General features: G+C 42.2%; 1 long non-coding RNA gene across 3 annotated transcripts in view; it reads right to left on the reverse strand.

Annotated features, from left to right (window-relative positions):
- The window catches only part of LOC112984361 (uncharacterized), a 40,812-nt gene that overhangs the window by 19,449 nt on the left and 9,107 nt on the right, over window positions 1-12,256 (reverse strand). The window lies entirely within an intron of this gene.

A 12,256-nucleotide genomic window follows, 5' to 3' on the forward strand; every position in this document is an offset into this window, starting at 1 on the left:
CAGTAGTTAAATAATCAAATGTTAAATCATTAGAAAAGCACTAGAGAACAAAATAGAAATGAATACCTTGGCCTACTTGAATGCAGTCCCTTATTCTATCTCAAAAAAAGATCTTTAACATATGGAGAATTTATTAGGTGTTCAGCTCAGCTCTGAAGAGTCAGTGTCTAGACACAGCAGAGCTGACTGACCACAGCATGTAACTTCTCTGCTTTGGGATGAGATCTTTGCATGGGTAGGGGTGTTAATGCTGGCTGCCTGTCTGAGCTAGCTCTGAGACACCTGTACTATGCAAAAGTAAATTCCTTTTGATATTAAAGAACTACTAACATGCACTCAGAAGTAGCAATATTTGCATGCCTTTGTCTTTGCCATCCCCTCTTGGCTCTGTAGGTACTGTGTAAATTTTGGCTAACCTAGCTCTAGCTAGGAGATGAGCACAGCAAAGAGTATTGGCCTTGTGCTGGACCCTCAGAGCTGCTGTTCAGGCAGCAGAGCTCTGCTAATGCTACTCTCATCTAGTGGAATATAAGTTTCAGTTAAACATCTTGAAGCTGTAGATACATTTTTAGACTTAGGTTTCATCATTAGTCTTACCATACAAGAAATAAAGCAGAGGTAGCATATGAAGGATGCAGAAGTCAAAGCTGCTCCAAGGCAGCCTTGCAATTCTTGCTGTTTACAGCTCTTTCCTTAAATAATACCATTTCAGGAGTATTCATGTCCAAGAATAAACTGCATTTGCCCTTGCTCCCTGGAGCATCTCCTCCATGTCTCTGGCCTGTACTTTTTTTTTTTTTTTTTTTCCCCCAGAAGGGAATTGTATAGCTGGCTGTGCTTTCTAGGGGTAGTGTCACACTTAGTGTCTCCTGAAGTACAGCACACTTAAATGCTTCACTCAAAGCTTATAAACAGCATGAAATCATAATGGTTCAGTTCCACTTAAAAACAGAGAGAAAGGAAAAAAAAACCATGTAAGTTTTAATTGTTAAAACTTCAAAATTACACTGGCAAGGAAAGGCAAAATTGAGCCTGGGGAGAATGAAGGTGATGCTGTACCATAGCCTGCTCCTATCTGACAGCTCCCATGCCCAGCCGGAGTGCTCATGCATACAAGGCTATCAGTCTGTTCTGTACTTAAAAATATTTATTCAAGAATTTGTGATTGCAAGTTTCCTGGAGCTTCCAGGGCAGGCTCTAAGTTTGGTCAGCTTTATACATTAGAGAAAGTCACAGGTAGCCTGATGTGTGTACTTGTCATGGGAACACCAGGGTTGGGAGGAGAATAATAGCCCTTAAGGAAGGGTTGGGGATACTCTTGCTAGGAGAAAATAAAACAGAAGTTGGTATTACCACTGTGCTGATCAGACAAATTGGCACTACATTTTACAAGTAATAAGAAGAGAGGTCCTGTTCTTTCCTGTGAGCTATTTCATACTGATAGCAAGAAACTTGAAAAGCAAAATTACAGATTTCACAAAGCATTTGCCAGTCTTACCCTGAAGTTTTAGTTGCATACAACAAACTGTAACTTGTGATTGCCTTTTTTCACAAAAAAAGACTAAAAATAAAATATATGCATTTGTAATGCAGCTATTCAGGCTGTTTGCTTAACAGGCACTTACTAATAACAAACTACTTTAAGGTTAAATCAGAAATGTCTAGACTGGTAAATATAAGATGATATCACTTGTTTCCTTTTAATACCAAAGTTTAGAAGAAATAGTGTGTTTTTAGCCAATCATTGAGAAGCTAACATGAGCTATGCACAGTTAAACCATTCTGCTAAAGGTGCCAAGCTGGTCTATGTACTTGCACTTTTGTTAATAAACAAATGGTAAAGTTGAGTCCATGTCAGGGCATTGGGTACCAGGTGTGTGAACATATATCACAAAATAACGGGGAAGGACTTGAAGCAAGAAATTCAAAAATAGAAGTGACCCTCAATCTTGTACTTTCTAATTAGCAAAAGAAATTGCTTTATGAATATTTATGTAACCTCTCTTCATCTAGCTTTACTATAGCCCATTTTTATGCATCTTTAGTCATGCTATGTTCTGCATTAAAAAAAAATCCCTTGTAAAAGATATTAGTTGCATACAAATGAAGGACTCATATTTAGGAAGAAGAACCTCTCCCTGCCACCTTTCAAATGCCTGTGGCCAGCCAGGGAGGCCCCTTTAGTGAGACAGTAGCTGTTGTCTCACACGTACGACGCACTGAAGCCTAGCACTGGGTAGACCAGCTCTAGCCAAGAGCACAGGACAGTGGACTAGTCAGCGCTGCAAGTCCCACAACTGTTCCCCTGCGCTGGGCATGCCAGAGCCGGCACTGCCTGCCTCCATCCCTCCCCAGTCCTACAAACACGCCAGCCGTGCTGGTAAGCCCTCAGCTCCTTGGCCTCCACAGCCCATTTTTGGGACCCGCTGCTGGGGACGGGCTGCGAGAGCCATGTCTCCCAGCCAGCATGCCTGGCACAGCCCAGGTTCAGCACCCCTGAGCTACTCGCCACTGAGCCAGGCTCTGACCAGCTGCACTTACAGCACAGGTGATGCTGCTTTCCAAAAAGCAAGGACTGGTGCTCTATTCCTTGTGAAGTCAGGGAATAAAGTAGCTGGTACAGAAATAAACTTTTGTTGCAATTAGGTGAAGTACTGCCCTTAAAATATGCATCTTTCATTTTCCTCATTTCGTATAGGGACAAAACAGGAGCCATTTCACAGCAATGGAAAGACAGGAGAAGAAAATGCCAGAAAAGCTGTGACCAATACAGACAAAAGCATTTGAAAGTGGCAAAGATTACAAGCTTTTTCAGCAAATGCATATCTATGTGAACAAGATGCATGAAAGTTGTTCACTTTAAGATATTTTCATGCCTTTTTAACATTATTCCTCTCAAAGTTCTTTGAAATTAAATCCCTTGGTTTCTTGTGAGAGTCCAGAAGGAAAAAACAAACAAGTGGTAGAAAATGTAAATCCATAGTACAAACTTTCCTTTCAGGACAATGACCTAATTTTAATTTTACTCGTCGACTTCAATGTAAGATCTTATTAAGACATCTGTTAAATGCCTGTAATATTAAATTAATAGGGGGGAGCTAATAGAACTTTATTGGCATAGTCCAGTTAATTAACATTTACTGGCTGTCTTAAATAGACATCATTAATGGGAATGCCATACAACTGGAATTAAGCACAATCCTGTTTCTTTGTGCTGTGAAGGACGTACATTCCACCCATGTGCACGCACAGATGAACGTGATACAACTTCCTATAGCTACTAGTGTTTCCCTCCACAACCCCCCCCTTTTTTATGCTATATTTCAGTGACACCTTCCCCTCCCCCCCAAAGAAACCCCACCCCCTGAACACTGCCTAGCACTCTCTTTCAATAAATAACAGCAAGGCATTCATTTTTTACAGTGACTAGAGCTGAAGAGATGTTCAGAAGTCTCTTCAAGGCAATCACATGCTAGCAGCACATAAAGACAGATGACAAACAGAGACTAACAAGGGATGTGAACAGCCAAAGCCTTGGAGAAGCCTTTACTGCAGTTGGTAAATCGCCTGAACAGCCTTTCCGTAACCACTTGGTGAGGTGTCCAAGCAGCCCCCATAAGTCACTTAAGCTAAATCACTCCCATCAGCTGCTTGACTGAACTCCTGCCCCAGCATCTTTCAGAGTCCCGCGTGCGTCCTGCATTCTAACACAGGAAACTTCCCATTGCTTGCAGAGCAACTTCCTTACAAACTGTCTAACATGAAAATAACTGCTCACTACTGTTCCCCTGCTGATTCATGACCATTCCCCATCTCTTCATTAGCCAAGATAGTAAATACTTAATGGACTTAATATTAGCAAATTGGAGAACTAATCACAGCTGTCTCCAATATGCATCTTCCTTCTTCATATGCTGCACTCAAAATTGCATGGAGTGGGGACACATTTTTCTTAATGATTTTTATACCTAAATTCTCCCTCTCTCTAAAGAAAAGGCTAATCAGGGAATAACGAACAAAGGTTACTTGCATGTCTCTGCCCCCTCCCCCACAAGTATTTATACAATTGTTTCAGTTCAGATTATTTCTTTGATTACGGTACAAAAAGAGGTCAAGCCAGTTACTGAATTTTGAATATTTAAGATGAGTGGGGGAAAAAAAAGAAAGGTAATTTCTGTTTGAAACACCAAGGTAAATCACTGTAGGAGATGCTTGAAATTAAAGCTAAGTCATATGCAAGATAATGCACAAAACCAGCTATCTGAGGATGAGAAGGGTTTTTATGCTTCCTCCAAAAGACAGCTTTCCCAGCAGTAGAATGAAAACCCAAAAAGCCTGCTGGGATGCTTGTTCTTTACCAGCTTGGAAGAAAGATTCAGACAGACCCCCTTAGCTCTGCTTTCCACAGAAATTTTAAATCAAAAATCAAGTTTCTTAGCCTTCCTATAGATAGTTTGCATAAACCTGACTGAATGAAGATGAGTCTTGCATCCCCTTCCAGAGTGTTGGGGGACTTGTTGGCCTAGGTTTTCAGGGGAAGGGGAGTTGTTTTAAGCAAATTAGGTATCAGGCCCTCACAGACACTACTGCCTCTCTGCACTGGTTATTTTTAGAGAAGTTTTACAAAAAGAGCATAAAGTCCTGATTCAGACTAGAGCTTTCTTTAATGTCTTGGACAAGTTTATCCCACTGACAGACTATCCTAGGGTCCATTTTAGGATTTCAGATGTGGAAGGATTTGTGTCAATACAAGAGGTTAAAAATCATTTCTAAGCATATGACAACCTTTGACCAAGTGACCCTTGTTAAACAAACTTCAAAACAGTTTGGATACTGTAATGCGATTTGCATAGCAACACATTGTGCTTAATGTGCTAGTATTTTTTACTAAAATAATGCCCCTTTTGAACTGCAAAAGGCTAGAAAAGGAGAGGAATGGCTATGCCAGACATACAGTTTGGAAAAGTAAGCTGACTGGGGTATACACATAAAGTGTAGGCAAAGCTGGCTTAGCTAGTTTTCAACACCATTTGCAAGATTAAGTTTAAAAACCTAGACCGAAAACATTGGTGTCATCTGATAGAAATAGACTGAAAAATGGCATGGGGTAAGAAAGAGTAGAGGTGAAAATACAGAGCGAGATGGAGATGAGAAGGAATAACAGAGGGACGAGGACCAGCCTGGTAGCAGAAAGAAATCCTGCAGAGCACAACTACAGGTACACACTGGTGTCTGCCTAGGCACTGTGATAGCCCTCCGTGTCCTCTGCCCGCTTCCATTTTTCTAGGGAAAAAATACCCTGATTTTGTTACAGACTATGTGTTATCCACTAACCATCCAGAAGCTACTGGTTGTTTTCTGCACCTTCACTTTCTTTATTTTTATCATTTACAAAGCTTTTATGAAGACTTAGAGATAACCTTTCACACCGTAGAAACAAATACAAAGAAGTCCTTGGGAAGTGGACAGAAGCCACAACATCTCTTCTAAAAATTATCAAATTGTTCACTTGGCAAGGCAGATGCTGTCCTTGGGCATTCAACAGCCTTGCTGGGAAGGGCTGAGCTCGCCACAGAGCTCCTTCAACAACCCAGGTCCGCACACCACAAGGGTTTCCTGCTGCCCCGTGAGCAGCACGTGCCCAAGAACAGCACACATCGCACAAAGCTGCTGACAGGCTTAGCACTAAATAAGTAGCATTGTTGCTTATAACTCCTTTCTTAAGTGGCATCCCTTGCCTCATCTCATATTACTACAACAGTTCCTTTTTTCAGATCCCCTCCCCCCCTCTTTCTTAATTCACTTAAAACACAGTTGTGATGTTGGGCAGGTCCCACTGGGCTGGGACAGACACTCACCTGGGACACTTTCTTGCTCCTCAGCATCAGCAGCACATTTTCAGGAAAAAGGAGCGGTGTCACCTCAAAATCACGGAGGCACTGCTTTTATCCAAACAGGGCAGCTCCTCAGCCCCTTCCCAGAACAGCTGCCCACACTCATTTCCCAATTACAAGTCCCCAAACATACACAGATGATTTTCTAATTAACAGAAAGTGCCAGTCAACTTTCTGTCCCTGCAGGACAAGGATGAGCCCTGATGCAACAACTCATATGGCCGTGCTGAGACCGCAGCATGGCTCGTCCCCAGCTCCCGCTGCCGGGACCTCTCCCCTCAGCACACTCTGAAATTTCCCCAGCTAATCTCTCTTTCCACCTGCAGGGATATTACCCTTGGTAATGCAAGTAAAAGGCTTCAGCAGTCTCTCACCTGTCCTTTTTGGCACCAACACTCCAGCAGCCTCGTCCTCCTCAGCCTGCGCCCTGTGAGAGGCTTGAGCAGGAACACCAGAGCAGGAGGTCCCCGATAGCCAGTAACAGCTATTTCAGGGAGGCCTCCAACACCATGACAGGTGAGGGCAAATGCCCAACAGCTGGCTCCTTGGCAACATCAGCACTCCAAACAAGCTCTCTTGATGTAGAAAACACCTGAATACTTTGAAAGAATACCCCTCATCTGCTGTGCCTCTTCTCCCACCTGTACCGGCTTCTCGCACCCACGGCCAGCTGGTTAGTGTGCGGGGCCTTGGTGAGTAAAGCACGTTAGTTGATACATACACAGTAAAAGCTCACCTTCCTGTGTCTTGTTAAACAGCAACAAAAGTCAGATTTACAAAGCTAACCGTACTACAACATTCACCAGACTGTGGCCCTACATACTAGGTCAATAAATACAGCTCCCAGTTATATGACGCCAGTGACCCTTCCATGGAATTTCGTGGCGGTTTTACCTGCCTCTGCCCCACGCTCCCCCTCTTTCAGTGCTACCATTCCTATGGGAACTACCTCCAGTTCGAGTCACATGCCCCGCAGGGTTTCACTGATGAATATGCATTCTTCTGGTAAGACAGAAATCTCCCCCAGTGTACTGGTTTAATTAAATTAATTAGCAAAAGTGAAAAATAGAGGCTCAAGTACCCACTGCTGTGGAGAGGAGCAGTTACATCTGGCAAACACACAGCTCCCGGGCTGCAGGGCAAACGGGGCCTGGCGTGCTGCGGCAGACCCGTTTTTGACACTCACCTCCGCTCAGTCTGCCCGTCAGACGTGGGCTGCAGACAACTACGGGATCCCCACGACATTCAACGCTGAATTAAGAGCTCTCCCTGTTAAGAAGCCCTGCTGTTTGCTATTATCGTATTAGGTCAGACCAGTACCTTATAATCATTAAGAGGAGAAAAAAATACAGTAGGTAACTGACTAGAATAACATGACTGATGGTTTTGAACCAGGTGGGTGAAGAAAAGGCATAGCCAAAACTTTATGGTCTACCCTGCCCTGCTCTCCAGACAACACTTTATTTTTAACCTATTACTTTTTTCAGTTCTGCTACAAACTGCTTCCACAGAACCTAACTACTGCCCAACGCAAGTCATTTAAAACATGTTATTTTTCATTTCAGATACTGACCAATCTTCTAAAAACCACGGCCCTCTATAGGCAGCTGAACAGCACGTTAAAGATTTGCAGCACAGGCCTCTCAAGCACAAATCTCCTCACGGCATACTGGTTAATAAATTCAGCCCCATTTCATTCAGTTCTCAGAATAAGTTCCTAGGCTCATGACATAGCTGTACACTTTTGACAGAGACCCTGATCTTAAAATACATGAAAACATATATGTGTATTTCACTGACCTCAGCAGGATTTCATGTGATAGCAGCAGATAGTAATATAGTTAGAACATGAAATTATAATACTCAAATGAGAGTTTCTGGGAAGTGTGGTATTACCAGAAACACCAAAGGACATTGACTTGACCTCAGTTTTTAAGTCAATAATCAAAACTGAACAGGAATGTTGAAGTCCTCATGTGCTTGTTAAAAGCAGAATTTATGCGTTCACTTGTCCATGAACCAGGGAGTCCCAGCGAAGCTATGTGGCTCAAAGCCCCCAGACACGTAACAAGGATGTGTAGAGGAAGGCGTTTGCTATCTGTGCAAGACCAGCTGTCAGATGGAGACCTCTGAATACAAGCTCCTTGGCCATCCTCTAGTGTGCGCACGGTATCAGCTCCAAAACTGAGTCCACTAAATAACGTTGTTCGTTTGGGGAGAAGGAAAAAACAGGATTGTGCACTTCTTGTAAATGTTAAAACAATCCCATAAATCAGAATAAAATGACTTTTTTTTTTAGTAAAATTGTCTGCAACACTCTGCCATGCATATTCTTCCTCTAAAGGATTATTTCAAAATTATGGACTTGGAAATGTTCAGCCGTATAGTTCTTGGGTGGCTGAGGTGCTCACTGAAGAATTTAAATGATGTAATAGCTATTGAACACCCCATTATATGGCTGCCTAATTAACGTAAATGATAGTTATGTCTCACTCACAGAGGATTATTTTACACGGAGGAAAATCTACTCACTGCCACAGTAGCCATTTCAATAGTTTTTATAGGAGCAGTTGCATTATGGCTTCATTGAGTAAAAGGTAAGTAGCCATCCTAAATAATGAAGATTGAAGGTTTAATAGTCCCAATAAAGAATCCTGCAGGTTTTTTTATTTCAAAAATTAGAGTTTGATTGCAAGCATATGATAATGAGAGGGAAAAGCATTCTGGCACGTGGAAGCCTTCTGCAGCCTGGGCTCCTTGGGAACTTCCATTTCATTTGCACAGAAATAGAGAAGAATAAGAAAAAGAAAAGAGCAAAATAAGCACTTCTTTACTTTCCATGACAGCGTGTCCTATCCCCAGGCCCCACTGTGGCAACATTTCAGTGGCAAAGGGCTATGCTGGATTGCGCCCGTTATACTCAGAAAGCTGATGTTACTGGAACAGCTGCATACCACTGATCATGTACACACAAATATCCTCAAATAACGTGAAGTGCCCAGCTTCAACCCATCTGAGTGACGATATGCAGACATAAGCCAGCTTTGCAAACTCGTCTTGGAATTACAGCCTATTACTGTATCTCCCCTCTTTTTTTTTTTTTTTCTTTTTTTTGCAAGGCTATAGTCAAGGGACTCGGCATTTCTGTTATGAGACCCTATTTCGTGGGTTATATATCAGAGATTATAACAGCTATAAAAATTCAAATAAGATTTAAAACTTGGCATGAGCATTCCCACTTGGGATCTAGTATTTCTAAGCAGTTCTTTGCAGGGAAAGCTAAAAGTTTACTTGTTCTGCATGTTATTTTAGGTCTCTATTGCTACATAATTCTCAGTCTAGATTCTTATGCACTCCCCATCGCAGTATCCAAGTAATCTCTTTTCACAGCTGCATTTTCAGAATGGTTGTTTTGAGCTAGGACAATTGATTTGACATTTGTTTCTCCAAACAGCAAACCTCCAAGAAGGATTCTAAAAGAACTTCTGTTCCAAGGCAGCCACTTTTTTCAGCAATAAAGCACCACATGTGTTTTAACAAGTAAAAAGTGGCAACAACATTAACCTGAATTACGGTAACACTGACTATGAAACAAGCTGTCTGGGGATTTGCAAACACAGTCTCCAGATGTCTGCAAAAGATCTGATTTATCAAACACACCCCAGGCTGGATTTGTTGTGGTTTTGTACTTTCTAATAAAAGAGTTGTGTAGTACTTTTTAATAAAAGAGGTTTGTAGTATTTATTCACTGTTAAAGGTGCCACCCTTGTGACACCTTTCGGAAATGGGAGTAGATAGATCCCTTTAGAATAATCTCCAGGATACAGAAAGAGCCACAGACCTCAGAAATCAAAGCTTACAACCAGCAATGAAATGAAACAGGATGAAGCTGAAGGCTGAATACAGAGAGAATATAGGAGAGAAAAAAAGAAAGACTGTAGATGGTGGAGGCAGCATCAAGAGAAGACCTCGGGTAATGCAAGCGGAAGACCAAAGCACTCTGGCTGCTAAATGCAGAAATGCTAAATGCAAGCTGGGTGCAGTCTTCTCATTTTATGTGCACAGGTGGAGGCCATATAAAATGCTTCCCTCTGAGCGGGGCCCAGTACTGACTGAAAGCATCACGCTGAAACGTAAAGGCTGCTTCTCCCTCCGGTTTAAGTCCACGGCCCTTTTGCTGAGGCCACCATGAAAGACCCTGGTTAGTGCTTATGTTGGGGATGGGTTTTGTGATATGACTCCCTGCCATACACGAGCGGGACTGACATAAACATACTGTCTCCAAGCAGGTCTCTGAACTGGCCTCCCACGGACAAGTGCTGCATACGAGTAACTCGCCACGTGGGCCAGTGGGAGAGCTGCACCAGTAAGGGCAGAACTAGTGAGGCCATAAAATTCATGTTCCTTCACCTTCATTCTCACAGTTCTGCCATGCAAAATTAATGTTTCATACACAGAATATGGAGTCTCATACATCCTAGGTTCAATCTCCAGGAAAACCTATTTCCATATGTATATGGAAGTAAAATAAGTAAAGCACATGATCCTTATTTTTAATTGTATATTTACAGTGTAATGTCTCTTATTTGCAATGACTAGTGAATGACAGCTTTAGGTCAGCATTGCATCTAGATAATTACTTTCATTTTTGGTTTTGTAAAAAAAAAAAAAAAAAAAAAAAAAAAGTTGGGGTAATTCTTTAGGATCACTCAGAAACCTGAGGCTTATCCCAGAGAACAGTAACATCTTCTGTTTCTGTGGGAGGACTTACTTCCATGCTTAACAGAAAGTGAGCTACTAAGGTGAACAGATTGAGGAATTAAGCTCAATTAAGCATGCACAACATGCACTGTAACAACATTCACTGTTTGGTGAAGTGCTAAACTAGCTTTCTTTTGACTTCTGGCAGTCTACCTCAAAGAACTGCCCAACTCTCCTTCTACCCAGCTACTAGTTCCATGAAGATGTATCATGAATTTTAGTTTTTTTGCCAAAGATATCATTGGGGAGGGAGAGGCAAAGAAAAGCTTCTTACAGCTACAAGCAGGAGATAATATTAGCACCTGAGCAAGGGTCACGCTCTGACAAAACATCATTTTTGCACAGAAGTGTGGCGAGGTGTGCTTTGGAAGACAGGTCACTTTTTGGGCCACTGACTCCTGAGCATGTTTCAAAAGACAGTTTTCAACCCTTACAGCAGAATAGTTTGTAGCTTCAGGAAAACTACATAAGAACCTTGTGGCTTGTTCCTCAGCCACAAGTACCAGCAGAAAGCAGCAGCCACATAGCTAAAAGATGCAACAGCAGTGGATGGGACCAGGCTAAGCCAGGCAGCAACATGCAGACTGGGTATCCAACACGCCTGCTCCAAACATGATGCAAACAACAAAACCCTGGAGATGTTATTTATAATCTTCCCAGAAGACCTCACATCATGCTTTGAGTGTGTATTTCCTCTTAACATTTGTTACATATTTCCTAAAATAATTATTATTTTGTTGTTGCTTTTGTTGCAGCTGACATGAAAGTACTACAGAAATTTCCTTGCCTCATGGCTATCCATTCAATGCCCAGAATAACACATTTTGCCTTGGCACCAGAAGATGGAGCCACGTACTCACAGTTTCACAAAGTAATTTTTTTTTTTTTTTGCTCTGCTCTGACAAAAGCACCCATGAAGCTGACAGTGCCTAGAAACTGCTCCCTTACCTAATATGAGCTTGCTATTTTACTGCACCTGTGTGCACAGCTAATCTGGTGTATGTCTTACCCTATGTCACCTGCCTTTTCTGATGTTTCCATAACAATTGAACATTACTTACTGCAAATATATATTTTCTGAATTGCCTTCTGTGTCAAAATGAAAACAGCAAACAGAACCAAACCAAGCCAGGCATTTCCAACTGGTAAAATATCACACCTTATTTTTCCCTCATGAAGGGATATATTCCTAAAGGAAGTCATGCATGTCCCAGAATCATTCATTGATCTAAGACTAACTTCTTATCTTGTTAAAGGCCAAATAAATGTAGTTACGATCTTATGTTTACTCTGTGTCCTACCACTTAAAGACACACATCCAAAGGAGAGAACAGCATAGGTCTGTGCTCTGCAAACCCTTCAGCATTGCTGCAGTCGTTCAGAGTAAGCTGTACATTTGATGCCACTGGGGCATGCCTTTGCCCACTCCAGCAGCGTGGTGCAGCCCTGCCAGCACGGCTGGTTGCCAAAGAGGTAAGACACAGCTTGTTTTTCTCACCGTTAAGAAGGCCAGCACGCCTACACACACACACACACACACACACACACACACACACACTCTCTCTCTCTCTGTTCTGCTTCGAAACCTAGCTGCCAAATGG

The sequence above is a fragment of the Dromaius novaehollandiae genome, chromosome 13, assembly GCF_036370855.1.
Source record: "Dromaius novaehollandiae isolate bDroNov1 chromosome 13, bDroNov1.hap1, whole genome shotgun sequence".
In the NCBI taxonomy this organism is placed as follows: Eukaryota; Metazoa; Chordata; class Aves; order Casuariiformes; family Dromaiidae; genus Dromaius; species Dromaius novaehollandiae.